This window comes from Macrotis lagotis, chromosome X (assembly GCF_037893015.1).
Source record: "Macrotis lagotis isolate mMagLag1 chromosome X, bilby.v1.9.chrom.fasta, whole genome shotgun sequence".
In the NCBI taxonomy this organism is placed as follows: Eukaryota; Metazoa; Chordata; class Mammalia; order Peramelemorphia; family Peramelidae; genus Macrotis; species Macrotis lagotis.
In genome coordinates this window covers 40,074,166-40,101,357 of record NC_133666.1, presented here as the reverse complement: position 1 = coordinate 40,101,357, position 27,192 = coordinate 40,074,166, and the positions used below count along the sequence as shown (strand labels likewise).

The 27,192-nt window shown below is 41.2% G+C and overlaps 1 long non-coding RNA gene across 1 annotated transcript in view; it reads right to left on the bottom strand.

Annotated features, from left to right (window-relative positions):
* Window positions 1-21,455: 21,455 nt before the first annotated feature.
* The window catches only part of LOC141503543 (uncharacterized), a 266,282-nt gene continuing 260,545 nt past the window's right edge, over window positions 21,456-27,192 (bottom strand). The window contains exon 32 of the long non-coding RNA XR_012472886.1: window positions 21,456-22,149. This is a non-coding gene — a long non-coding RNA (uncharacterized LOC141503543). The remainder of the gene's footprint in view (window positions 22,150-27,192) is intronic.

Here is a 27,192-nt window from a genome sequence, read left to right as displayed (position 1 = left end):
AATTTTTCGATAGATGCAGTGTAAGGATAATACCTTTGGACAGTATCGCCGTTGCATCTCCATTGGTGACTTGATTGAAACATGGACATCTGAAAAAAAACTAAGCAAATCCCAAGGATTGCCCAGATTTCAACCAGAGACCAGACAGGACGCCCAGCTGTGAATTTTACCTCACAGGAGGGCATTTGCTCAGAATCATGCTTTCTGTCCCCGTTCACCCATAAAAGATTTTCTACAGAAATATCCTCTTACATCTGATCTAGTCTACATGCCACACCCAATGCATGCTGTGCATATATTTGTCTCTACTGGAAATTGGAGGATTTCTGGCCCTGTAGCTCTGAATCCGTTGTTGAATTTCTTTCAAAATTTTCCTTTTTCAGGAATTCAATACTGTTAATCCTTTCCTTTTTATTCGAGATTTCTTTTTTAGTTTTTCCAGGACTTGCAATTAAGTCGCCTGCCAAGGCCATACAGTTAGTTAATTATTAAGTGTCTGAGCCAGGGTTTGAACTCAGGTTGTCCTTACTCCAGTGCCACTGCTCTATTCATTGTCCCACCTGACGGCCCTTGATGGTCCCTTGTCACTCTAGATTCACACTTCCTTAGTAACATTCATGAGAACCAAGTAAGATGACCAGTGTTTCCTGAAACAAAGTATCATTTTGCTCTTCTACCGAAAACCACATTACTTCTATTTGCCCATGGCACTAGGAAGGATAATTAACCATTTTGTCTGGAGAAATTCACCACCTTGAAGAGGTTGAAGGTAGAAAGATGGAGAGAAAGGTGATGTTTCTGTTTGTCATTCCAGGAATGATAGACCTTCATATATTAGCAGAATGCTTGCGTGCTTCCATTTGGATGTTGAAGTTGCTGTAGATTCTCTTTCTCATTGCTTGTCTCACATTCCTGTGAATTTAAAAATTTGCTGCTGTAAAATTGAATGGTCTTGATGTGCCAAAAAACTCACTGGAGAGTCAATTTTTCTTTCCTGGTATCCATTAAAAATACCACCTGTTTTGGAAAGGTCAGTGTTTGGTGAATTTATTATTTGTGTGCATGTATGGGGTCACGTGTTGCTTTCGAGGGAGGTGTATCTCTCATTTTACATGTATTTTTTCTCAAAAATATTTGATATTCGGCTATTCAACCTGGTTGTGTAGGGATTTTGGAGAACTGCATCTGCTATGAATGATTGGACCCCCTACTCTGAATACTTTTGTGACCTATGTATTTGGAAGACTACTCTTCATTCTGTCTTGCTGTCCATTTCCAGTTCTTTTGGCCTTTTCTTCTCTTCTTTTGAGCCCTAAAGATAAATTTCTGGGTAGAGTGAAAATTTTCCAAATCTAAGACATCAACATCCTTCAATTTCTCATTAGATGCAGTGTAAGGATAACACCTTTTGAGAGTATCGACCTTGCATCTCCATTTTTGACTTCTTGAAACATTGTCATCAGAAAGAAATTAAGCAAATTCTAAGGATTACCCAGATCTCAACCACCGACCAGGAAGGACCCCCTAGTGTGAATTTTACCTCGCAGGAGGGCATTTCCTCACATTCATCCGTTCTGTCCCCGTTCACCCATAAAAGATATTCTCCAGAAATATCCTCTTGCATCTGATCTAATCTACTTGCCACACCCAATGCAGGCTGTTCATAAATTTCGTCTCTACTGGAAATTGGAGGATTTCTGGCCCTCTAGCTCTGAATCCGTGGTTGAATATTCCATTTGTGCTATGAATTCAACTTTCTTTCAAAATTTTCCTTTTTCAGGAATTCAGTACCTTTAATCCTTTCCTTTTTATTCGAGATTTCTTTTTTAGTTTTTCCAGGAAATGCAATTAAATCGCCTACCAATGCCACACAGTTAGTTACTTATTAAGTGTCTGAGCCAGGGTATGAACTCAGTTTGTCCTTACTCCAGTGCCACTGCTCTATCCATTGTCCCACCTGACTCTCCGCGATGGTCCCTTGTCACTCTAGATTTACGCTTCCTGTGTAGCATTTATGAGATCCAAGTAAGATGACCAGTGTTTCCTGAAACAAAATATCATTTAGCTCTTCTACCTAAAACCACATTACTCCTATTTGCCCATGGCACTAGGAAGGATAATTACCCATTTCGTCTGCAGAAATTGCCCACCTTGTAGACGTTGAATGTGGAAAGATGTAGAGAAAGATGATGTTTCTGTTTGTCATTCCAGGAATGATAGACCTTCATATATTAGCAGAATGCTTGCGTGCTTCCATTTGGATGTTGATGTTGCTGTAGATTCTCTTTCTCATTGCTTGTCTCACAGTCCTGTGAATTGAAAAATTTGCTCCTGTAAAATCGAATGGTCTTGATGTGGGAAAAAACTCAATGGAGAGACATTTTTTCTTCTCTGGCATACACTACAAGGACCACCTGCTTTGTAAAGGCCAATGTTTGGTGAATTGATTATTTGTGCGCATATATGGAGTCACATGTTGCTGTCGAGGGAGGTGGACCTTTCCTTTTACATGTATTGTTTCTCAAAAATGTTGGATTTTCGGCTCTACACCCTGGTTGTATAGGGATTTCGGAGATCATGATCTGGTTAAAAAGATTGGACCCCCTACCCTGAATACTTTTGTGATCTAAGTATTTGGAATAGTACTCTTCATTCTGTCTTGCTGTCCATTTCCAGTTCTTTTGGCCTTTTCCTCTCTTCCTTTCAGCCCGAAAGATAAATTTCTAGTGTCAGTGAAAATTTTGCAAATCGAAGACCTCCACACCCTTCAATTTATCGATAGATGCAATGTAAGGATAATAGCCTTTGGTAGTATCGCTGTTGAATCTCCATTGGTGACTTGATTGAAACATAGACATCTGAAAAAAAACTAAGCAAATCCTAAGGATTGCCCAGATTTCAACCAGAGACCAGACAGGACGCCCAGCTGTGAATTTTACCTCACAGGAGGGCATTTGCTCAGAATCATGCTTTCTGTCCCCGTTCACCCATAAAAGATTTTCTACAGAAATATCCTCTTACATCTGATCTAGTCTACATGCCACACCCAATGCATGCAGTTCATATATTTGTCTCTACTGGAAATTGGAGGATTTCTGGCCCTGTAGCTCTGAATCCGTTGTTGAATTTCTTTCAAAATTTTCCTTTTTCAGGAATTCAATACTGTTAATCCTTTCCTTTTTATTCGAGATTTCTTTTTTATGTTTTCCAGGAAATGTAATTAAGTCGCCTGCCAAGGCCACACAGTTAGGTAATTATTAACTGTCTGAGCCAGGGTTTGAACTCAGGTTGTCCTTACTCCAGGGCCACTGCTCTATCCATGGCCGACCTGACTGCCCGCGACGGTCCCTTTTCACTCTAGTTTCACACTTCCTTATTAGCATTCATGAGATCCAAGTAAGATGACCAGTGTTTCCTGAAACAAAGTATCGTTTTGCTCTTCTACCTAAAACCACATTACTCCTATTTGCCCATGGCAGTAGGAAGGATAATTACCCATTTTGTCTGGAGAAATTCCCCACCTTCAAGAGGTTGAAGGTGGAAAGATGTAGAGAAAGATGATGTCTCTGTTTGTCATTCCCAGAATGGTAGACCTTCATATATTAGCAGAATGCTTGCTTGCTTCCATTTGGATGTTGATGTTGCTGTAGCTTCTATTTCTCATTGCTTGTCTCACATTCCTGTGAATTGAAAAATTTGCTGCTGTAAAATGGAATGGTCTTGATGTGGGAAAAAACTCAATGGAGCGACATTTTTTGTTCTCTGGAATCCATTAAAAGGACCACCTGCTTTGTGAAGGCCAATGTTTGGTGAATTGATTATTTGTGCGCATATATGGAGTCACATGTTGCTTTCGAGGGAGGTGGAGCTCTCATTTTACATGTATTGTTTCTCAGAAATGTTGGACTCTCGGCTCTTCACCCTGGTTGTGTGGGGATTTTGGAGACGTGGATCTGCTCCGAATGATTGGACCCCCTACTCTGAATACTTTTGTGACCTATGTATTTGGAAGACGACTCTTCATTCTGTCTTGCTGACCCTTTCCAGTTCTTTTGGCCTTTTCCTCTCTTCCTTTCAGCCCTAAAGATGAATTTCTGCGTTCAGTGAAAATTTTCCAAATCGAAGAAATCAACACCCTTCAATTTCTGACAGATGCAGTGTAAGGATAATACCTTTTCAGAGTATCGCCCTTGCATCTCCATTGGTGACGTCATTGAAACATGGGCATCTGAAAGAAAGTAAGCAAACTCTAAGGATTACCCAGATCTCAACCACCAACCAGGGAGGACCCCCTGCTGTGAATTTTACCTCACAGGAGGGCATTTCCTCAGATTCATCCGTTCTGTCCCCTTTCAACCATCAAAGATATTCTCCAGAAATATCCTCTTGCATCTGATCTAATCTACATGCCACACCCAATGCAGGCTGTTCATAAATTTCGTCTCCTCTGGAAATTGGAGGATTTCTGATAATGAAGCTCTGAATCCCTGGTTGAATATTCCATTTGTGTTATAAATTCAACTTTCTTTCAAAATTTTCCTTTTTCCGGAATTCAATACTGTTAATCCTTTCCTTTCTATTCGAGATTTCTCTTTTAGATTTTCCAGAAAGTGCAATTAAGTCGCCGGTCAAGGCCACACAGTTAGGTAATTTTTAGGTGTCTGAGCCAGGGTATGAACTCAGGTTGTCCTTACTCCAGGGCCACTGCTCTATCCATGGTCCGACCTGACTGCCCGCGATGGTCCCTTGTCACTCTAGATTCACACTTCCTTGGTAGCACTCATGAGATCCAAGTAAGATGACCAGTGTTTCCTGAAACAAAGTATCGCTTTGCTCTTCTACCTAAAACCACATTACTCCTATTTGCCCATGGCACTAGGAAGGATGATTACCCATTTCATCTGCAAAAATACACCACCTTGAAGAGGTTGAAGGTAGAAAGATATAGAGAAAGATGATGTTTCTGTTTGTCATTCCAGGAATGATACACCTTCATATATTAGCAGAATGCTTGCGTGCTTCCATTTGGATGTTGATGTTGCTGTAGCTTCTATTTCTCATTGCTTGTCTCACATTCCTGTGAATTGAAAAATTTGCTGCTGTAAAATGGAATGGTCTTGATGTGGGAAAAAACTCAATGGAGCGACATTTTTTGTTCTCTGGAATACACTACAAGGACCACCTGCTTTGTAAAGGCCAATGTTTGGTGAATTTATAATTTGTGTGCATGTTTGGCGTCACGTGTTGCTGTCGAGGGAGGTGGACCTTTCATTTTACATGTATTGTTTCTCAGAAATGTTGGACTCTCGGCTCTTCACCCTGGTTGTGTGGGGATTTTGGAGACGTGGATCTGCTACGAATGATTGGACCCCCTACTCTGAATACTTTTGTGACCTATGTATTTGGAAGACGACTCTTCATTCTGTCTTGCTGACCCTTTCCAGTTCTTTTGGCCTTTTCCTCTCTTCCTTTCAGCCCTAAAGATGAATTTCTGCGTTCAGTGAAAATTTTCCAAATCGAAGAAATCAACACCCTTCAATTTCTCGATATATGCAATGTAAGGATAACAGCCTTTGGTAGTATCGCCGTTGAATCTCCATTGGTGACTTGATTGAAACATGGAAATCTGAAAGAAAGTAAGCAAACTCTAAGGATTACCCAGATCTCAACCACCAACCAGGGAGGACCCCCTGCTGTGAATTTTACCTCACAGGAGGGCATTTCCTCAGATTCATCCGTTCTGTCCCCTTTCAACCATCAAAGATATTCTCCAGAAATATCCTCTTGCATCTGATCTAATCTACATGCCACACCCAATGCAGGCTGTTCATAAATTTCGTCTCCTCTGGAAATTGGAGGATTTCTGACAATGAAGCTCTGAATCCCTGGTTGAATATTCCATTTGTGTTATAAATTCAACTTTCTTTCAAAATTTTCCTTTTCAGGAATTCAATACTGTTAATCCTTTCCTTTTTATTCGAGATTTCTTTTTCATGTTTTCCAGGAAATGTAATTAAGTCGCCTGCCAAGGCCACACAGTTAGGTAATTATTAACTGTCTGAGCCAGGGTTTGAACTCAGGTTGTCCTTACTCCAGGGCCACTGCTCTATCCATGGTCCGACCTGACTGCCCGCGATGGTCCCTTGTCACTCTAGATTCACACTTCCTTAGTAGCACTCATGAGATCCAAGTAAGATGACCAGTGTTTCCTGAAACAAGGTATCGCTTTGCTCTTCTACCTAAAACCACATTACTCCTATTTGCCCATGGCACTAGGAAGGATAATTACCCATTTGGTCTGGAGAAATTCACCACCTTCAAGAGGTTGAAGGTGGAAAGATGTAGAGAAAGATGATGTCTCTGTTTGTCATTCCAAGAATGGTAGACCTTCATATATTAGCAGAATGCTTGCTTGCTTCCATTTGGATGTTGATGTTGCTGTAGCTTCTATTTCTCATTGCTTGTCTCACAGTCCTGTGAATTGAAAAATTTGCTGCTGTAAAATCGAATGGTCTTGATGTGGGAAAAAACTCAACGGAGAGACATTTTTTGTTCTCTGGAGTCCACTACAAGGACCACCAGCTTTGTACAGGCCAGTGTTTGGTGAATTTATTATTTGTGTGCATGTATGTCGTCACATGTTGCTTTCGAGGGGGGTGGATCTTTCATTTTACATCTATTCTTTCTCAAAAGTGTTGGATTTTCGGCTCTGCACCCTGGTTGTGTAGGGATTTCGGAGAACATGATCTGGTAATAATGATTGGGACCCCTACCCTGAATACTTTTGTGAGCTAAGTAATTGGAAGACAACTCTTCATTCTGGCTTGCTGTCCATTTCCAGTTCTTTCGGCCTTTTCCTTTCTCACTTAAAGCCCGAAAGATAAATTTCTGGGGTGAGTGAAAATTTTCCAAATCGAAGACGTCCACACCCTTCAATTTCTCGATAGATGCAATGTAAGGATAATACCTTTTGATAGTATCCCCGTTGTATCTCCATCGGTGACTTCATTCAAACATGGGCATCTGGAAAAAATTAAGCAAATGCTAAGGATCACCCAGATTTGAACCAGAGACCAGGGAGGACCCCCTGCTGTGAATATTCCCTCACAGGAGGGCATTTCATCAGATTCATGCTTTCTGTCCACGTTCTCCCATAAAAAATACTCTCCAGAAATATCCTCTTGCATCTGATCTAATCTTCATGCCACACCCAATGCACGCTGTTCATCAATTTCGTCTCTACTGGAAAATGGAGGATTTCTGGCCCTCTAGCTCTGAATCCGTGGTTGAATATTCCATTTGTGCTATGAATTCAACTTTCTTTCAAAATTTTCCTTTTTCCGGAATTCAATACTGTTAATCCTTTCCTTTCTATTCGAGATTTCTCTTTTAGATTTTCCAGAAAGTGCAATTAAGTCGCCGGTCAAGGCCACACAGTTAGGTAATTTTTAGGTGTCTGAGCCAGGGTATGAACTCAGGTTGTCCTTACTCCGGTGCCACTGCTCTATCCATTGTCCCACCAGACTGCCCGCGATGGTCCCTTGTCACTCTAGATTCACGCTTCCTCAGTAGCACTCATGAGATCCAAGTAAGATGACCAGTGTTTCCTGAAACAAAGTATCGTTTTGCTCTTCTACCTAAAACCACATTACTCCTATTTCCTCATGGCACTGGGAAGGACAATTACCCATTTTGTCTGGAGAAATTGCCCACCTTGTAGACGTTGAATGTGGAAAGATGTAGAGAAAGATGATGTTTCTGTTTGTCATTCCAGGAATGGTAGACCTTCATATATTAGCAGAAAGCTTGCGTGCTTCCTTTTGAATGTTGATGTTGCTGTAGCTTCTATTTCTCATTGCTTGTCTCACATTCCTGTGAATTGAAAAATTTGCTGCTGTAAAATGGAATGGTCTTGATGTGGGAAAAAACTCAATGGAGCGACATTTTTTGTTCTCTGGAATCCATTAAAAGGACCACCTGCTTTGTAAAGGCCAATGTTTGGTGAATTGATTATTTGTGCGCATATATGGAGTCACATGTTGCTTTCGAGGGAGGTGGAGCTCTCATTTTACATGTATTGTTTCTCAGAAATGTTGGACTCTCGGCTCTTCACCCTGGTTGTGTGGGGATTTTGGAGACGTGGATCTGCTACGAATGATTGGACCCCCTACTCTGAATACTTTTGTGACCTATGTATTTGGAAGACGACTCTTCATTCTGTCTTGCTGACCCTTTCCAGTTCTTTTGGCCTTTTCCTCTCTTCCTTTCAGCCCTAAAGATGAATTTCTGCGTTCAGTGAAAATTTTCCAAATCGAAGAAATCAACACCCTTCAATTTCTGACAGATGCTGTGTATGGATAATACCTTTTCAGAGTATCGCCCTTGCATCTCCATTGGTGACGTCATTGAAACATGGGCATCTGAAAGAAAGTAAGCAAACTCTAAGGATTACCCAGATCTCAACCACCAACCAGGGAGGACCCCCTGCTGTGAATTTTACCTCACAGGAGGGCATTTCCTCAGATTCATCCGTTCTGTCCCCTTTCAACCATCAAAGATATTCTCCAGAAATATCCTCTTGCATCTGATCTAATCTACATGCCACACCCAATGCAGGCTGTTCATAAATTTCGTCTCCTCTGGAAATTGGAGGATTTCTGACAATGAAGCTCTGAATCCCTGGTTGAATATTCCATTTGTGTTATAAATTCAACTTTCTTTCAAAATTTTCCTTTTCAGGAATTCAATACTGTTAATCCTTTCCTTTTTATTCGAGATTTCTTTTTCATGTTTTCCAGGAAATGTAATTAAGTCGCCTGCCAAGGCCACACAGTTAGGTAATTATTAACTGTCTAGACTACTCTTCATTCTGTCTTGCTGTCCATTTCCAGTTCTTTTGGCCTTTTCCTTTCTCACTTAAAGCCCGAAAGACAAATTTCTGGGGTCAGTGAAAATTTTCCAAATCGAAGACCTCCACACCCTTCAATTTCTCGACAGATGCAGTGTAAGGACAATACCTTTTGAGAGTATCGCCCTTGCATCTCCATTGGTGATTTCACTGAAACACAGGCATCTGAAAAAAACAAAGCAAATTCTAAAGATTGCCCAGATGTCATCCACAGACTAGAGACGACCCCCTGCTGTGAAGTGTATCTCAAAGCAGGGCATTTCGTCAGATTCATCCGTTCGGTCCCCGTTCACCCATAAATGATGTTGTCCAGAAATATCCTCTTGCATCTGATCTAATCTACCTGCCACACCCAATGCAGGCTGTTCATAAATTTCGTATTCTCTGGAAATTGGAGGAATTCTGACAATGAAGCTCTGAATCCCTGGGTGAATAATCCATTTCTGTTATAAATTCTACATTCTTTCAAAATTTTCCTTTTTCAGGAATTCAATACTATTAATCCTTTCCTTTTTATTCGTGATTTCTTTTTTACTTTTTTTCCGGGAAATGCAATTAAGTCGCCTGCCAAGGCCACACAGTTAGTTAATTATTAAGTGTCTGAGCCAGGGTTTTAACTCAGGTTGTCCTTCCTCCAGTGCCACTGCTCTATCCATTGTCCCACCTGACTCCCCGCTTTGGTCCCTTGTCACTCTAGATTCACGCTTCCTTAGTAGCATTTATGAGATCCAAGTAAGATGACCAGTGTTTCCTGAAACAAAGTATCACTTTGCTCTTCTACCTAAAACCACATTACTCCTATTTGCCCAAGGCACTAGGAAAGATAATTACCCATTTTGTCTGGAGAAATTCCCCACCTTCAAGAGGTTGAAGGTGGAAAGATGTAGAGACAGATGATGTTTCTGTTTGTCATTCCAAGAATGGTAGACCTTCATATATTAGCAGAATGCTTGCTTGCTTCCATTTGGATGTTGATGTTGCTGTAGCTTCTATTTCTCATTGCTTGTCTCACAGTCCTGTGAATTGAAAAATTTGCTGCTGTAAAATCGAATGGTCTTGATGTGGGAAAAAACTCAATGGAGAGACATTTTTTCTTCTCTGGAATCCATTAAAAGGAACACCTGCTTTGTAAAGGCCAATGTTTGGTGAATTTATTATTTGTGCACATGTATGGGGTCACATGTTGATTTCGAGGGAGGTGGAGCTCTCATTTTACATGTATTGTTTCTCAGAAATGTCGGATTCTCGGCTCCTCACCCTGGTTGTGTAGCGATTTTGGAGACGTGGATCTGGTACGAATGATTGGAACCCCTACTCTGAATACTTTTGTGACCTATGTATATGCAACACTACTCTTCATTCTGTCTTGCTGAACATTTCCAGTTCTTTTGGCCTTTTCCTCTCTTCTTTTCAGCCCTAAAGATGAATTTCTGCGTTCAGTGAAAATTTTCCAAATCGAAGAAATCAACACCCTTCAATTTCTGACAGATGCAGTGTAAGGATAATACCTTTTCAGAGTAGCGCCCTTGCATCTCCATTGGTGACGTCATTGAAACATGGACATCTGAAAGAAACTAAGGAAATTCTAAGGATTACGCAGATCTCAACCACCAACCAGAGAGGACCCCCTGCTGTGAATTTTACCTCACAGGAGGGCATTTCCTCAGATTCATCCGTTCTGTCCCCTTTCAACCACAAAAGATATTCTGCAGAAATATCCTCTTGCATCTGATCTAATCTACATGCCAAACCCAATGCAGGCTGTTCATAAATTTCGTCTCCTCTGGAAATTGGAGGATATCTGACAATGAAGCTCTGAATCCCTGGTTGAATATTCCATTTGTGTTATAAATTCAACTTTCTTTCAAAGTTTTCCTTTTTCAGGAATTCAATACTGTTAATCCTTTCCTTTTTATTCGAGATTTCTTTTTTAGTTTTTCCAGGAAATGTAATTAAGTCGCCTGCCAAGGCCACACAGTTAGGTCATTATTAACTGTCTGAGCCAGGGTTTTAACGCAGGTGGTCCTTACTCCAGGGCCACTGCTCTATCCATTGTCCCACCTGACTGCCCGCGATGGTCCCTTGACACTCTAGATTCACACTTCCTTAGTAGCATTTATGAGATCCAAGTAAGATGACCAGTGGTCCTGAAACAAAGTATCATTTTGCTCTTCTACCTAAAACCACATTACTCCTATTTGCCCATGGCACTAGGAAGGATAATTACCCATTTTATCTGGAGAAGTTCCCCACCTTCAAGAGGTTGAAGGTGGAAAGGTGTAGAGAGAGATGATGTTTCTGTTTGTCATTCCAGGAATGGTAGACCTTCATATATTAGCAGAATGCTTGCTTGCTTCCATTTGGATGTTGATGTTGCTGTAGCTTCTATTTCTCGTTGCTTGTCTCACAGTCCTGTGAATTGAAAAATTTGCTGCTGTAAAATCGAATGGTATTGATGTGGGAAAAAACTCAATGGAGAGACATTTTTTGTTCTCTGGAATCCACTACAAGGACCACCAGCTTTGTATAGGCCAATGTTGGGTGAATTTATTATTTGCGTGCATGTATGTCGTCACATGTTGCTTTCGAGGGAGGTGGATCTTTCCTTTTCCATGTATTGTTTCTCAAAATTGTTGGATTTTCGGCTCTGCACCCTGGTTGTGTAGGGATTTCGGGGAACATGATCTGGTAAGAATGATTGGACCCCCTACCCTGAATACTTTTGTGAACTAAGTAATTGGAAGACTACTCTTCATTCTGTCTTGCTGTCCATTTCCAGTTCTTTTGGCCTTTTCCTTTCTCACTTAAAGCCCGAAAGACAAATTTCTGGGGTCAGTGAAAATTTTCCAAATCGAAGACCTCCACACCCTTCAATTCCTCGATAGATGCAATGTAAAGATAATAGCTTTTGATAGTATCGCCATTGAATCTCCATTGGTGACTTCATTCAAACATGGGCATCTGGAACAAATTAAGCACATTCTAAGGATCACCCAGATTTGAACCAGAGACCCGGGAGGACCCCCTGTTGTGAATTTTACCTCACAGGAGGGCATTTCATCAGATTCATGCTTTCTGTCCATGTTCACCCATAAAAAATACTCTACAGAAATATCCTCTTGCATCTGATCTAATCTACATGCCACACCCAATGGAGGCTGTTCATAAATTTCTTATCTTCTGGAAATTGGGGGATTTCTGGCAATAAAGCCCTGAATCCCTGGTTGAACATTCCATTTGTGCTATAAATTCAACTTTCTTTCAAAATTTTCCTTTTTCTGGAATTCCATACTGTTAATCCTTTCCTTTTTATTCGAGATTTCTTTTTTAATATTTCCAGAAAATGCAATTAAGTCGCCAGTCAAGGCCACACAGTTAGTTAATTATTAAGTGTTTGAGCCAGGGTTTGAACTCAGGTTGTCCTTACTACAGTGCCACTGCTCTATCCATTGTCCCACCAGACTGCCCGCGATGGTCCCTTGTCACTCTAGATTCACGCTTCCTTAGTAGCATTCATGAGATCCAAGTAAGTTGACCAGTGTTTCCTGAAACAAAGTGTCATTTTGCTCTTCTACCTAAAACCACTTTACTCCTATTTTCACATGGCACTAGGAAGGATAATTATGCATTTTGTCTGGAGAAATTGCCCACCTTGTAGACGTTGAATGTGGAAAGATGTAGAGAAAGATCATGTTTCTGTATGTCATTCCAGGAATGATAGACCTGCATATATTAGCAGAAAGCTTGCATGCTTCCATTTGGATGTTGCTGTTGCTGTAGATTTTATTTCTCGTTGTTTGTCTCACTTTCCTGTGAATTGAAAAATTTGCTGCTGTAAAATCGAATGGTCTTAATGTGCCAAAAAACTCAATGGAGAGACAATTTTTCTTCCCTGGAGTCCATTAAATGTAACACCTGTTTTGTAAAGGCCAATGTTTGGTGAATTTATTATTTGTGAGCATGTATGGGGTCACATGTTGCTTTCGAGGGAGGTGTATCTCTCATTTTACATGTATTGTTTCTCAAAAATGTTGGATTCTCTGCTATTCACCCTGGTTGTGTAGGGATTTTGGAGAACTGGATCTGGTACAAATGATTGGACCCCCTACTCCGAATACTTTTGTGACCTATGTATTTGAAGACTACTCTTCATTCTCTCTTGCTGTCCATTTCCAGTTCTTTTGGCCTTTTCCCCTCTTCTTTTGAGCCCTAAAGATAAATTTCTGGGTAGAGTGAAAATTTTCCTTATCTAAGACATCAACACCCTTCAATTTCTCGTTAGATGCAAGGTAGAAAAATCACAGTTATGAAGAGTTACTTGTAGAAATAGGACTTCCTTCTAAAACTTTTTCATAGTTTTATGCTTCTCCCACTCCCTTTCTTGCTCTCCCACTCTATTTTCCCCATCTTTTTTTCATGTCTTTCCCTCTATCTCATTTGCCTACTTTTCAATTCCCCCAACTCTCTCCCCTCTACCTCCCTCGAGAGGATGTCATATTGGACCACAGAGTTAAATTGATAGCGGTGATGAACTACTTGTAGAAATCTTCCTTCTAAAACCATTTTTTAATTCTTTTACCCTTCCCCCCTGTCCTTCCTCTCCCATACTTCCTATCTTTTCCATCTTTTTTCATGTCTTTCCCTCTCCCTTATTTGCCTTCCCTTGAATTCCCCATACTCTCTCCCCCTCTTCCTTACCTGTAAGTATCTCATACAAGGCCACAAATGAAGACTGATAGCACTGATTAAGAGTTTCTTGTAGAAAACTTCATTCTCAAACTATTTTTTCATTGTTATAACTTTCTTGGCCCTCCCCTTCTTCCTCTCCCACTCTTCTTATCTTTTCCATCTTTTTTCATGTCTTTCCCTCTCCCTCATTTGCCTTCCCCTCTATTCTCCCTCACTCTCCCCTCTACCTCCCCTGCAAGCAACTCATACAAGGAAACAAAAGTAGACTGATAACAGAGATGAAAAGTTTCTTCTAGAAATATGCCTTCCTTCTTAACCTTTTACATTCTTTTACCCTTTTTTCCCCTCCCCTTCATCCTGCCCCACTCTTCCCATCTTTTCCCTCTTATTTCATGTCTTTCCCTCTCCCTCATTTGCCTTACTCTCAGTTCCCCCTCCGGCTCTCCCTTCTGTCTCCCCTGCAAGTATCTCATACAAAGCCACAGAGGTAAACAAATAAAAGTGATGAAAAGTTTCTTGTAGAAATCTTGCAGCTAGGCCCCCCAGCCCCATTTGCCCTGCACCCCCCCCCAAATAATAATAATAAAAATGTGCTTCAGTCTTTGTTCCAACACCAACAACTCTGTCTTGGGTGGATCACATTCTTTATAAGTCCATGCCAAAAGTTACTTCTGTATTTTTCCACTGTTGCCATTACTGATCACAACTGATCGTTGGGTGTCTGAGGCCAGATTTGGACCCGGGTGGTCCTGGCTCAAGGGCCAATGCTCTTTTCACCACCCAGCCACCCCTACTATTATTACTATTTTATTTTATTTTGGGTCTTCTTTTCCTTTTTTCGGTTTTTGCAGGGCAGTGGGGTTGGGGTGGCTTGCATGTCACATCGCTGGGTGATTGTTGGGTGTATGGGGCTGGATATGGGCTCAGGTGCATCTGGCTCCAGGGCTGGGGCTCCGTCCATTGGCCGCCTGGCCATACCTACAATTATTACTATATATTTTTAATTTTAATTTTTTTCTCTCCCCTTTACCACTCAAGTGAGTCTATATTTTGTGGGGGGAGGGGGTATTCTGTTTACTCTTAAGAATATTTTATTAATGTATAAAAAATTATTTGTACAAAAAGAGAATAAATATAAAAAATAAAATAAATAAAATAATAGAAATCTTCCTTCTAGGGGCGGCTAGGTGGCGCAGTGGATAGAGCACCGGCCCTGGAGTCAGGAGTACCTGAGTTCAAATCCAGCCTCAGACACCTAGTCGTGTGGCCTTGGGCAAGCCACTTAACCCCATTGCCTTGCAAAAACTAAAAATAAAAGAATAAAAGAAATCTTCCTTCTAAAATTATTGTTTCATTCTTTTATTTTCTAACCCATCCCTTCATCTCCCAATCTTTTCCATCTTTTTCCATGTCTTTCTCTCTCCCTCATTTGCCTTCTCCTCCACCTACCCTTCATGTATCTTATACAAAGTCACAAAGGTAAACTGATAACAGTGATGAAGAGTTTTTTCTAGGAATTTTTCTTCTGAAACTTTTTTCATTTTTTTATCTTCTACCTCTCCCCTTCTTCCTCTACCACTCTTCATATCTTTTCCCTCTTTTTCATGTCTTTTCCTCTCCCTCATTTGCCTTCCCCTCAATTTTCCCTTTTTCTCTACCATGTACCTCCCCTGCAAGTATCTCATACATGGTCAAAAGGTTGAATGATAACAGTGATGAAGAGTTACTTGTAGAAATATGACTTCCTTCTAAAATTTTTTTTCATAGTTTTACCCTTCTCCCCCTCCCCATCTTCCTCTCCCACTTTTCCTATCTTTTCCATCTTTTTTCATGCCTTTTGCTCTCCTTCATTTGCCTTTCTCCCCTCTATCTCCCCTTCATACACAGTCACAAAGGTAGACCAGTAACAGTGATGAAGAGTTTCTTGTAGATATATAGATTTCAGCAAGGACTTGAAGCGAAGGACATCAGGGATATTTTGAGCAATGCTTTAAGAACTACCCATCCCCACCTCCCCTTGTGGTCAAGGCATGAATGTATTCTAGAACATTGTCTAAGAGAAATGTAAAGCCTGGCTTCTACCACGAACACTCTACCCTCGCCCCTTTTAGAAAAATCCTCCCATTTTGTAGTATACTAGCACAGGACCACCTATCTCACTCACCAAGGGGTTTCAGTGTTGGGTGTGATTTGGGATCTCTCTCATTGAGAGTGATTTGGCTATCTATTCATTAATCTCTTTAAGGACTTAAGGCCTGGTGACTCTTTTCCTTTACTTCCTTCCTCCCTTCTCTGTATCTCTACTCTCTCCAGTCTTTGAACTCATCTCAAATTATACATCTCTCAGTTCCACTATTTCAGAACCTTCACCTCCTATTTCTTTCCCTCCCTCCCCCCCACTTTCCATCTCTTCTCATATCTACTAATCTCTCCCACTCTTTCTTCCCTGCTCTGCCTCTTTCCCCACTTGCTCTCTACTTTTTGATCCTTCCCCTTCCCTCCTTCCTTACCTTTGTCTCTTAGAAGTATCTAATACAGGATAGTAGTAGGAAGGAAGTAGTTTGTGTAGACAAGAACACTGAGGATGGGATGAACAGTGAAGAAAACCTTCCTGTAGAAGGGTGAGATGTTGGCAGGGACTTGAATTCATGGAGGGCAGGTTACTCTGTCAAGACCTATGAGTAAGGAAGCTGACCCTGCTGGTGGGACCAGTACTTGCCATAACTCCTTGAATCTGTTTTGGAATCTTGGAAAATGAGAGAATTCAAGGCCACTGGCTTTTGGATCATTCAGACTCTCTTCTCTACCCTGCTAGGAAAAAAATCTTTCATTTGGCAGGATCCTAGCCCACAGCCACCCTCCCCACTGATCAAGGTGTTTCACTGATGCATCTCTCATTGGCAGTGACTTGGCTGTCCCATCTGCCTATTCATTCACTAACCTGAGAAGGGATTTCAACCAGACCTGGGGATGTCAATTCAGAGTTCTTCAAGGCCTTTGGGTTTGAGGATCATTTTTACATTCTTTTACTTTGCTTTGCTACTTTCCTTCTTTCCTTGTTGTCTTTTGTTCCTTCCATAACTCTGTGTCTTTTTCCTCTCTTTCCCTCTCATGTTTTCTTTTCTGTCTTCACCTCATAGCTTCACTTTTATATATTGAACAAGGTTTAAGAGCACAGGGAGTGGAGGAAAGGGCAGCAGAAAAAAAAGGATGTGGGAAATATATGAGAGCCATTTTAAGAATGCAGGAATTCCCTTGAGACAAAGTTTAGCATGGTCTGTTGACTTTTCCTATGCATCTTGTCAGGGGCTCTCCACCTTTTTCTCCCTCTCCTCTTCAAAACTCTATTTCCTCTGTCTTTCCTGCTCTTTTCTCCTTGTTCTCTGTTCCTCACTTTTCTCTCCCCTCCATCTCTTTTCCTTTCCTCCTTCCCCCTCCAACAACTATCTCTTGAGCACTGAGAAAAACTGTGAAGAAAGATTTCTTGCAAAAGGTCAGAATTTACTGGGAACTTGAAAGAAGCCAGAGAGGGCAGGGATACTCTGGGAAAATCTGTTTGTAAGGAAGCTTACCATTTTGCCTCTGCTGCTGGGACTAATACTTACCATAGCTCCTTGAACATGTTCTAGAATCTTGGGAAAGGAAAGTCAAGGCCACTGACTTTTGGACTATTAAGATTCTCCCTTCCCCTTGTAGGGAAAATCTCTTATTTGACAGTATCCTAACCCAGGGCCACCTTGCCCACAAGGTATTTCACTGACAGTGATTTGGCAGTGACTTGGCTGTCCCATCTGCCTATTCATTCACTAACCTGAGAAGGAATTTCATCCAGATCTGGTGTCAATTCATTACATCCTCTCAAGATCTTTTTATTTGTATCTTATTTTCTATGTTGTGCTCTCTCTCTCTCTCCTCTCTCTCTCTCTCTCTCTCTCTCTCTCTCTCTCTCTCTCTCTCTCTCTCTCTCTCCCTCTCTCTCTCTCTCTCTCAACTCTTTCACTTGTCTTTCACTGTCTCCACCTCCTCCTATGGTCACTTTTAATTTACACGTTGAAGCTGTGATGAGAACATAGTCAGTGGAGGAAAGGACTAAGGAAACCAAAAGGCTGTGTGGGAGAAAAATCATAGATGAAAGCTGTTTAAAGGGTGTGGAACATCCTTGAGAAAAGAGTTTAAAATTGTCTGCTGACTTGACCTTATGAATCCTATTAGGGGCTCTTGTCTTTTTCTCCTCTCCTCCTGCCTTTGTTCTCCCAGTCCTTTCTCTTTGAAACTTCTCTATTTCCATCATTTGGCCCCTCTTTCCACCCCTATTTCTCTTTGCCTTTCTCTTATCTGTCCAACTCTCCCCCTACCACCATCTCTGACCCCTCACTCTCTCTCCCCTTTTTCCCCACCACCTCTTGCCCATCCTTTCCTTCTTCCCCTGGTTCTCACTCTTCCCTGTTTTTGTCTTTTTCCCCTTGCTCTCCTTTCCTCACTTTGTTTACCTTTTCCTCTCTCTTTCCTTACCATCTTCTCCCCTCTAACAACCATGTCACAGAGACCAAAAAGGTAGCATATATCTTGAATATGTTGGAACACTGAGGACTGAGAACAAGTGAAGTGAAGAAAACCTTCCTATAAAAGTTCAGATTTTACTAGGGACATGAATGACTCAAAAGTGGGTAGGGATACACTGGGAAGACCTGCTTGTAAGGAAGCTAATATGTTGTCCAGGCTGGTGGAACCAATACTGGCTATAAACTCCTTGAATGTGTTCTATTATCTTGGGAAATAAGTGAAGGCTACTAGATTGTGGATTATTCAGGCTCTATCCTCTCCCCTTGTAGAAAGATTCCCTCATTTGGCAGTATCCTAGCTTAGGGCCACTTTCCCCAGTCACCAGGGTGTTGCACTGATGCTTCTCTCACTGGCAGTGACTTATCTGTCCAATGTGTCTATTTGTTCTCTAACCCGAGAAGGGAGTTGAACCTGAGAAGGAGCATGAATTCTCTTTGTAATGTCATTATCTCTTATTTTCTTCTTTATTTCCTTCCATACATCCTTCCTTCCTTCCTCGCTTTTCTTTCTTTCTGTCTTTCTTTCTCTAACAGGAATCTCATATATAACAGTAAGGTAGCATCTTGATTATGCAGGATCATTGAAAAATGAGAATGACAGTAAATAAAGGCATCCTTTAAATGGTCAGATTTTACTGGGAATGTGAAAAAAACACCAAAGTGGACAGGGATGCTCTGGAAAGAACTGTTTGTAAGGAAGGATGTAGAACATCCTAGAGAAAAGAGTTTAACATCATCTGCTAACTTGATCTTATGAATCTTGTCAGGGGCCCCTGCCGGGGGGAACCAGCACTTGCTATAACTCCTTGCAATTTGTTCTACAATCTTGAGAAATAAGAGAAGTCAGTCCCACTGGCTTATTTTTAAGACTCTCCCTTCTCCATTTGTAGGAACAGTCTCCCATTTGTCAGTATCCTAGCCCAGGGACACCTTCCCACTCACCAAGGGGTTCCACTGATGCTTCTTTCACTGGTAGTGACTTAACTTTCCCTATTCATTCACTAACCTGAGAAGGGATTTCATCCAGTCTTGGTGATGGAAATTCATGTAGTCCTCTCAGGATCTTTTCCTTTGTTTCTTTGTATCTTACTTTTGTTCTTTTGATGTTGTGTCTTTCATTTTACTTTCTTTTTTCTTTCCTTCCTTCCCTCATTTCTTTTTTCCTCACTCTCTTCTTTTTCCAAGTACTTCATACAGACCACAAAGGTAGCATCTTGAATATGTAGGTAAACTGAGGACTCAGAATAACAATGAAAAAACTTTCCCATAGAAAGTCAGATTTTACTAGATCACTGAAAGGAGCCAGGGAGGGCCTAGACACTCTGGGAAGACTTGTTTGTAAGGGAGCTAGCCATGCTGCCCCTATAAGTGTGACCATTACTGGCAAATAATTTTGGGACTATAATCTTGGAAAATAAGAGAAGTCAAGACAACTGTAATTTAGATTATCCAGATTAATACCCTCTACCCTTTTAGCAAAAATCTCATTTGACAGTATACTATCCCAGGAATCACTTTCCCCACTCACTAGGTGTTTTACTGATGCTCTCTCGCTGGCAGTGACTTGGTTGTCCCATCTGTCTATTTGCTCACTAACCTGAAAAGGGAGTTAAGCAAGTCTGGGTCCCATAAAATCACTAAGTTATGTCAGGATCTTTTCTTCTTTACTTTCTTCCTTGCTTCTATCCATTCTTTATCTCTCTCTCTCTCTCTCTCTCTCTCTCTCTCTCTCTCTCTCTCACACACACACACACACACACACACACACACAAATAACTCATACAGACCACAAAAGTAGGAACATATGTAGGAACACTGAGGCCTGAGATTAACAGTGAAGAAAACCTTTTAGTAAAAGGCCAGATTTTAATAGGGATATGAAATAAACCAGGGAGGGCAGGGATACTCTGGGAAAACCTGTGTGTATAAAAAAACTTTTGTTGTACCTGCTGAAGGGAAACTAATCATGTTGTACCTGATGGTGGGACTAGTACTTAGCATCACTCCTTGTATTTGTATAGAATCTTGAGAAATAAGTCAAAATCACTGTTTTTTTTTAGATTATTTATACTCTATCCTCTCACCATTTAGAAAATTCTCTCATTTGACAGTATCCTAATCCAGGGTCACCTTCCCCCCTCCCCAAAGTGTTTCCCTGATAAATTTCTCATTGGCACTGACTCTGCTGTCCCATATGCCTATTCTTTCACTTAACCTGAGAACGGACATCACCCTGGCCTGTTCAAGTTTATTCAATGGGTCCTGACAAATCATTTATTTGTTTCTCCCTCTCTCATCATTTCCTCCACTCCTTCTCTTTGTCCTTCTCTCCTCTCTCCTCTTCCCTTCCCCTTCTCTGAACACTCACTGTATCTTTTTTTCTTTCCTTTTGTACCTCCCCACTGTCTCGTTTCCATCCATTTCATCTCTCTCCCTTTTTCACATCTCTAAATATCTCCCATTCTTTCTTCTCTGCTCTACCTCTCTCTTTCCCTTTCTCTCCTTTCCCCAGTTCTCTTACTCCCTTTTCTCCTACAAATATCTCCTACAGGTCACAAAAGTAGTACATTACAATGGAATACTGAGGACTGAGAATAACAGTGAAAAAAAGCCTTCTTGTAGAAGGTGAGATGTTAGTAGGGACTTGATGGAATTCAGAGGGGCAAGACCTATGTGTAAGGCAATTAACTATTTTCACCTGGCTAGAGAACTCTTTGAATGTGTTCTGGAATCTTGAAAGACAAAGGAGTCAAGACAAAGAACTTTTGGATCATTCAGATTCTAATCTCTTCCCTTTCAAAAACACCTCTCAGTGTTTCACTAATGTATGTCTCACAAGTAGCAACTAGGCTGTCATATTTGCCTAGCCTTTCCCTTACCTGAGAAAGGACTTCACCCAGGACTGGTGATGTGAATTCAGTAAGTCTTGTCAAGTTTTTTCCTTTGTTTCTTCGGGTCTTAGTTTCTTTCTTTTTTTCCTTCTTTCTTCCTTCCTTCTCTCTCCCTCTCTCTTTCTTCTCCCTGTCTCTCTTCTTCTCTTCCCCACCTTCTCAACCCAACTATCTCTCTTCATGACTATCTTTTTCTCTCCCTCTCTTCCCCTCATCTAATATCTCTTTCTTCTAACCCACCCCTCTCCCTCTTCCTCTTCTATTCTTTCTCCCTTTCTCATTCTCTCTCTCAAGTACTTCTCCCTACTGTTTTCTCCATAATTTTCCTCTTTCTCTTCCCCATTCTTTGACGCTTTCTTTCTCTCTTCCCCCTTCTCCCTCTCTTCTACTCCCCCTTCCCCTTACTCTTCTTCTCTATTTCTCTCTCTCTCTCTCTCAAGTCACAAAGGTAGTAAGTTAAAACTAATGAAAAGTATCTTTTAGAAGGTAATATTTTAGGAGGAATTCAAAGTCAAAGAGTATAGGTTTATTGTATGACTCTTGCTTAGTGATGGTAACTATCCTCATCCTCCCTTGGTGACCAGTACTTGAATTTGTTCTAGAATCTTGGCAGACAGAAATCAAGAACACTAGTTTATATAAATTCAGACTCTACCCCCTTTTCCCTTTTAGGAAAAATAGATCATTTTGCAGAATTCTAGACCATTTCCCCCTTTCCAAGTCACCAAGGTGGCTGTGACATGGTTGTCTCAACTGCTTTCTATTTCATTAATCTTAGATGTCATCTTCTCCTCCTCCCATCTCTTCCCCCTCCTTTTCTCCCTCTCTTCCTTTCTTTTTCTTCACCTCTATTTTATCTCTCACCCTTTCTTTTCCAGTCCTCTTTTCTTATTTTTCTTCTCTCTTATTCTTTCAAGATTTCTCTCCATCTCTCAATCTCTCTTTCCACTTCTGATCTTGCCTGTTCTCTTCCCTACTCTCTTTCTCTTCTTTCTTCTCCTCCTTTCTTCTCTTCACTCCCTGTCTCTGTCTTTCTTCTCCTCTTTGTAGCCTCACTACATCTTTTTCTCCATACTTAACCAGAGAGGGTATCAGGAACCTAAAAAAAGTGGGAAAGAAAAAATGGAGCTAGATGTTAGTTATGTTCTGAAGCTGGAACTAACTGAACTTGTTCATTGAGCAGATGGAGACCAGATCAGTGGGGGGTCCCAGAAACAACTGAAATCATGAGGAGAAAATCAGTGTATATGAAGTTGTGTGTAGTTCTGGACACCGAATCAGACATTAATGCAGTTATAAGGGATCTTCCCAGGCATTAAATTCAATTTGGTTCAATGTTCCTCATTAAAAAAAAAAGAAACTGAGACCCAGAGAGAGAAAATGACCAGTACATAGCATTGAATACTAATCATGTACTATTTAAAAAAAATTAAAAAGTAACCTTTATAATGAAAGCTCAGAGATGCCCCCTGCCAGGCTGCTATTACTTCCTGATGTCCCCCATTGTTAGTACATCTCTTTTCCCCTAGCTGAACTTAATGAGGGAGGCTGAGCTGGTGGTCACAAACCCACTTTGTCCCTGGTTGGGATTGGAGTTAGGGCCTCCCCATCCCCCTCCACTTCCTCCCTCCAGCTCGCTAGAGGCAATGCCTCACGAGTTCTTGGATTGCAATACCTCACGAGTTCTTGGATTGACCATAGATTTTCTCCTTAGTACTCATGGTCTACTCTGCTTCAGACACTCTGGGTTGACACCATGCTTCTGAATGTCCTGGCAGCTATGGCTGTGCACATCTTTGCTTTTTGTATATCTGGCCTCTTCCAAATGAACCAAGAACTCATCCCTCTCATTGGCCCATAATGCCTTTTCTCAGGTATTTATCCCCACCTTGTGGACCCTATCAGATGCTATTTATAGATCAGTACTCTGATCATTTTTCTTCTGCTTTCAATGGCTCAAGGTTTCACCCTTGAGTTTCTAAGACTACAGTTGCATGGAGATATAAAGCAAATATTTAATGGGACACAATGAGCTTATTATGTTCTGGTCTTCTTTCACCAGAAAAACTGCTGTGAAGAAGTCCTAAAGGCTAGCTATAGGCTATAATATTCATCTTAATCATGACATGCTTATTCAGACTCTGGAATAGGATTCAGAACATAGCCAGGTTACTGAGACAACTATGGGAGATGTGGTTCTGGCAAAGAAATATTCGTCGATGGGCCAGAAGCCCCAGGCATCATCGAAATCTAGAAGGCGCCAGATTAGAGGAGCAGAGACCTCCTATGGAGCAAGTTCAGGCCTTTCAAATCAATCCAGCCGAACCCAATGTTCTGCAGTTTCTAGTCAACCCAACTGAACCTCATTTCCCTTACGTTCCTAATTACAACATGTGGCGGAGAGCACAGCAGGATGCCCAGAGGGAATGGAGGATACAGCAGAATCAACAGTGGGAACAACAACAGCAACAGCTCCAACAAGAGCGGGAGAACCAGCAGCCACAACAACCTGAGCAGCAGCAACACCTTCAGCAACAGCAGCAGCCACAACACCATTGTAGATATCATAGTCGTCGTCGTCACTGTGAGCATATTTTGGAGCTGGAAGTTCTGTACCAGAACTGTTGTCATACTCATTCCATCACTAGTTAGAACACCCAGGCTACAACCAATGAAATTACTTAGTACAGCATCAAAACAATCCAGATCACCATGTACTTCCAGAAGCTAAGTAAAATGAAGAAGAAGCAAGATGATCAGGCACCAGGTGAGATCCAACAACAAATCAGAAATGTTTGCTTCATCACCATCTTGCTGTTTTCCAACCACTAGTGCATGTACTTGTACTTTCAAATCACTGAATAAAGGGGACATAATGTGAACTGGCTCTTTGACTCCCTGTGGTGTTTATTTCCTAGTTGAGAGGCTAGAGCTACCCAGTTGACTTCCCAAGAACCCACCCTTTCAATCCCAAATGAAAACGTCACCTAGTCTAGGAAGCCTTCCTTGGTTGACCCTGCTAATAATGAAAAAAAAAAGTTCTTTCACACCTCACAGTGGACTTTTAATCTATTCTAGATGGGAGCAGCAGGTACAAGAGGGGTCAGAGGATTAAAAAGTTCAGATGAGAAGAGAGATGGGAGGTGCCTCCTGTTGGGGAGGGGGATTCAGGAGAAGATTCATGGAAGAGGGGCCCCAAATTGGGCATAGGGTTATAGAGATGGGATTTCATGTGGTAACAGGGTATGTCCAATCTCTAAAGGAACATCAGGGTTTAAATATAAGATGGGCTCCTTCTAGGTCTAAAAGATGCTAAAGGTTACATGACATTAGGAACTGGGAAATGGAGGGAGCAAACAAGCACCAGGCAAGGTTAGTTTGTCCTGGTCCCAAAGCTCAGACTTCTTTCAGTGACTAACTGGACTTGATCCCCAAAGGCCAGATGCTTGACTGACCTGCCTCTCTTCAGACCCATTTGTGATATTATAACTGGGTTTGGATCTTAGATCTGCATCGTCCCCACAAGTCCTAGGGTGTATGTATGTGTGGGGGGAGCAGAAACACATTCGTGATAACTAATGACAATGACTAATTCCATCTAACAGTTCCTTTTATTTTGTGTGAGTTCATTGGAGATCAAGGTTAATGTTAAATCTGGAAACCAAGGAAGACTTTGCCAAGGAAGACTCTAGGGCCTACCTAGGTACTCCTTTCTACCCCCCCCCTTCTCTTTCTGGGTTCTGGTCCCAGCTATGTCTGAAGTCTAACAGTAAGAAGTGGACAGTTTGGGGGCCAAATTTGGACTCCTAATTTCAGACTACAGTCTCCTGAGTCCCAGTCAGATGATGGGTCAACTCTGGCAAAATAATGGAACCTGGGACTGGTTTGTACCAGCTTGCTTTCCCTGGGCCTGGAATGCCTTGCCCCAGAATTCACCCCTCCTTTACAGAATTCTCCTCTTCCTCCCCCACAGCTCTCTCAGGTGCCACTCCTGCCCTCACAATGAATGGCCCCTTCTCTCCCCCACAAAGCATTCTTTCCCCCTAAAATATTCCTAGAATATACTGGTCCCTCCTTTGCCTCAATCACTTCCTATTTTTGTATCTGTGTATCCACATTCTTTTCCCTCTCCAGGAAAGATGGCATGACATTTAGATAGCCCGGTCTAAGATGTGTGAAAGAATTTCAGACTACCTGGCTCTGTTATCTCTTGGTCCCCTTTCAGTGGTTCACTGAGAGGCAGAGAAATTTGTGAAGCAACCAACCCAAACTTTAAGGTTTTAAACTTTTAAAGTTCTAATTCTGCTCAGTCCTGGGGTCTCCCCTCCCCCTATTCCCATATTTAGCTGGTGGAACTGTTCAACTGTCAGACTTCTAAAGATCCTTCTACCCAGTTACTGAATGTTCATGCTGGAAAGTACTTCAATGTTCCTTCTAACAAGCAGCTCCCTTCATTTTGCAGCTGGGGAAACTAAGCCAGTCCAGGGTTTATATAGTCAAGAAAAGTACCTCTCCATACACACAGTGCTAATTGTGTCAAAGATGGGACACTGAATGCAGGAACTTCCCTACTAAGCCTTCACAGCCTTCTCAGAGTTCTATAATCTGGCCCTGAGTGGTTCCATTTGAGATTCTGTAAAGCAAATATAGAAGCTCCTGAGGTTGTTATCTCCTAAATTCAAAAATAAGAGTCCTTCCTGCTAATCAATTCCATTGCCATTGCCTGCCATGCTGTGCTTCCTGAATAAATACAGAAACTTTTAAAAACATAAAACCCTACTCTCCAGCCCATCCCTACACACAAAGACACCTTTATTTTAAGTTTAAGCACGTGACTTGGCTGACTGACTCCACCAACCTGGAAGGGCCATTGGGAGGGCCATCTTGATCTCCTTTGGAAGCAAAACAAAGCAGAAAACAAGAGGGACTAAAATGCGAGCAATTCAAAGGAGTTTCACTCCAAAGGGTATGAGATCATGAGTCATTTAAAACTATGATGAGAAAGTATCAAGTGATTTTAAGGCAAAGTAGTTGCCAAGCAGAGGGTGGGGATAGTGCCAGGGATTAGGCCAGAATGGATCTACTACCCTTATAAAATTCTTGTGGATGGGAAAAAGCAGATGAGAGGGCAGGGAGAAGAAATGCTTAATTCAAAAGAGAGGAAAACATCCTGTTACCTAAGCCATTGGTCTCTATGGACATCAGGTCATTCATCCTCAATGGACCAGAGAAGGTTTCTGGTCTTAGATGGGGGCTGGACCTTGTCCTAGGTACACTACAAAACTTTCTGCTATAGGAGAGAACTGTTATCCTTGGAGGCTTTGACATATACTTTCAAAGCCAAGATATATCAAAGATTTCTCACTGAAAGAACAAGTTACAGGGATGTTCCATCCCTAGTTGTAGTTGTAGTTGCTCCTTTGGGCACGTCATAGGAGATTATCCTGTAAAGAAAGGGATTGTGCACTCAGCAGAGGTATATATGGAAATGAGTACAATGTAAATGCAAAAGCCATCAATAAAATTCATCTTAAAAAGGTATGGCCCAGGTAGGAGAGATATGTAAACATGAACAAGCTGCTTTTTCCTAAGGCAGTTTTTGAAAGGTAAAAGTAACTCATGTCTATTGAGTTCCTTTTACTCCTGAACACTCAAATATAACCCATTAGCATAAAATCATTTTTATCTACAATCTGTTTTTCCCTTAATTTAGTGATAAGAAGTGGGGAAAAGTATTTTAATCAGAAAATTTAACTCCCAGCTGTATAACTTCAAAAAATTGAAAGATTAAATATTTCATGGCAAATGATAACCCCAAAACCAAGTGCAACATCTATTGCCTGTCTCTACTTTCTCTTTCTTAAGATATGATTATAATAATTACTGAATGGTAATAAATTCTGGTCTTGAGGGAAAGCTCCCATTCATTTTGTCATTATCTTGATAGGATTTCAATCCATGAATACCCCATTCATTTTACATTTGAGGAACTAGAGGTCTAAAGAGACAGAGGGATAATATAAGAGATTTCATTGTGTCAAGGCTTTCTTGCAATACTGATAGATGCCTCCAAAGTTCTCTTGAATTACATCACTAAGACTTTTGGGATGCATCTACTATTAGGAAGGGTATGTAAAGATGC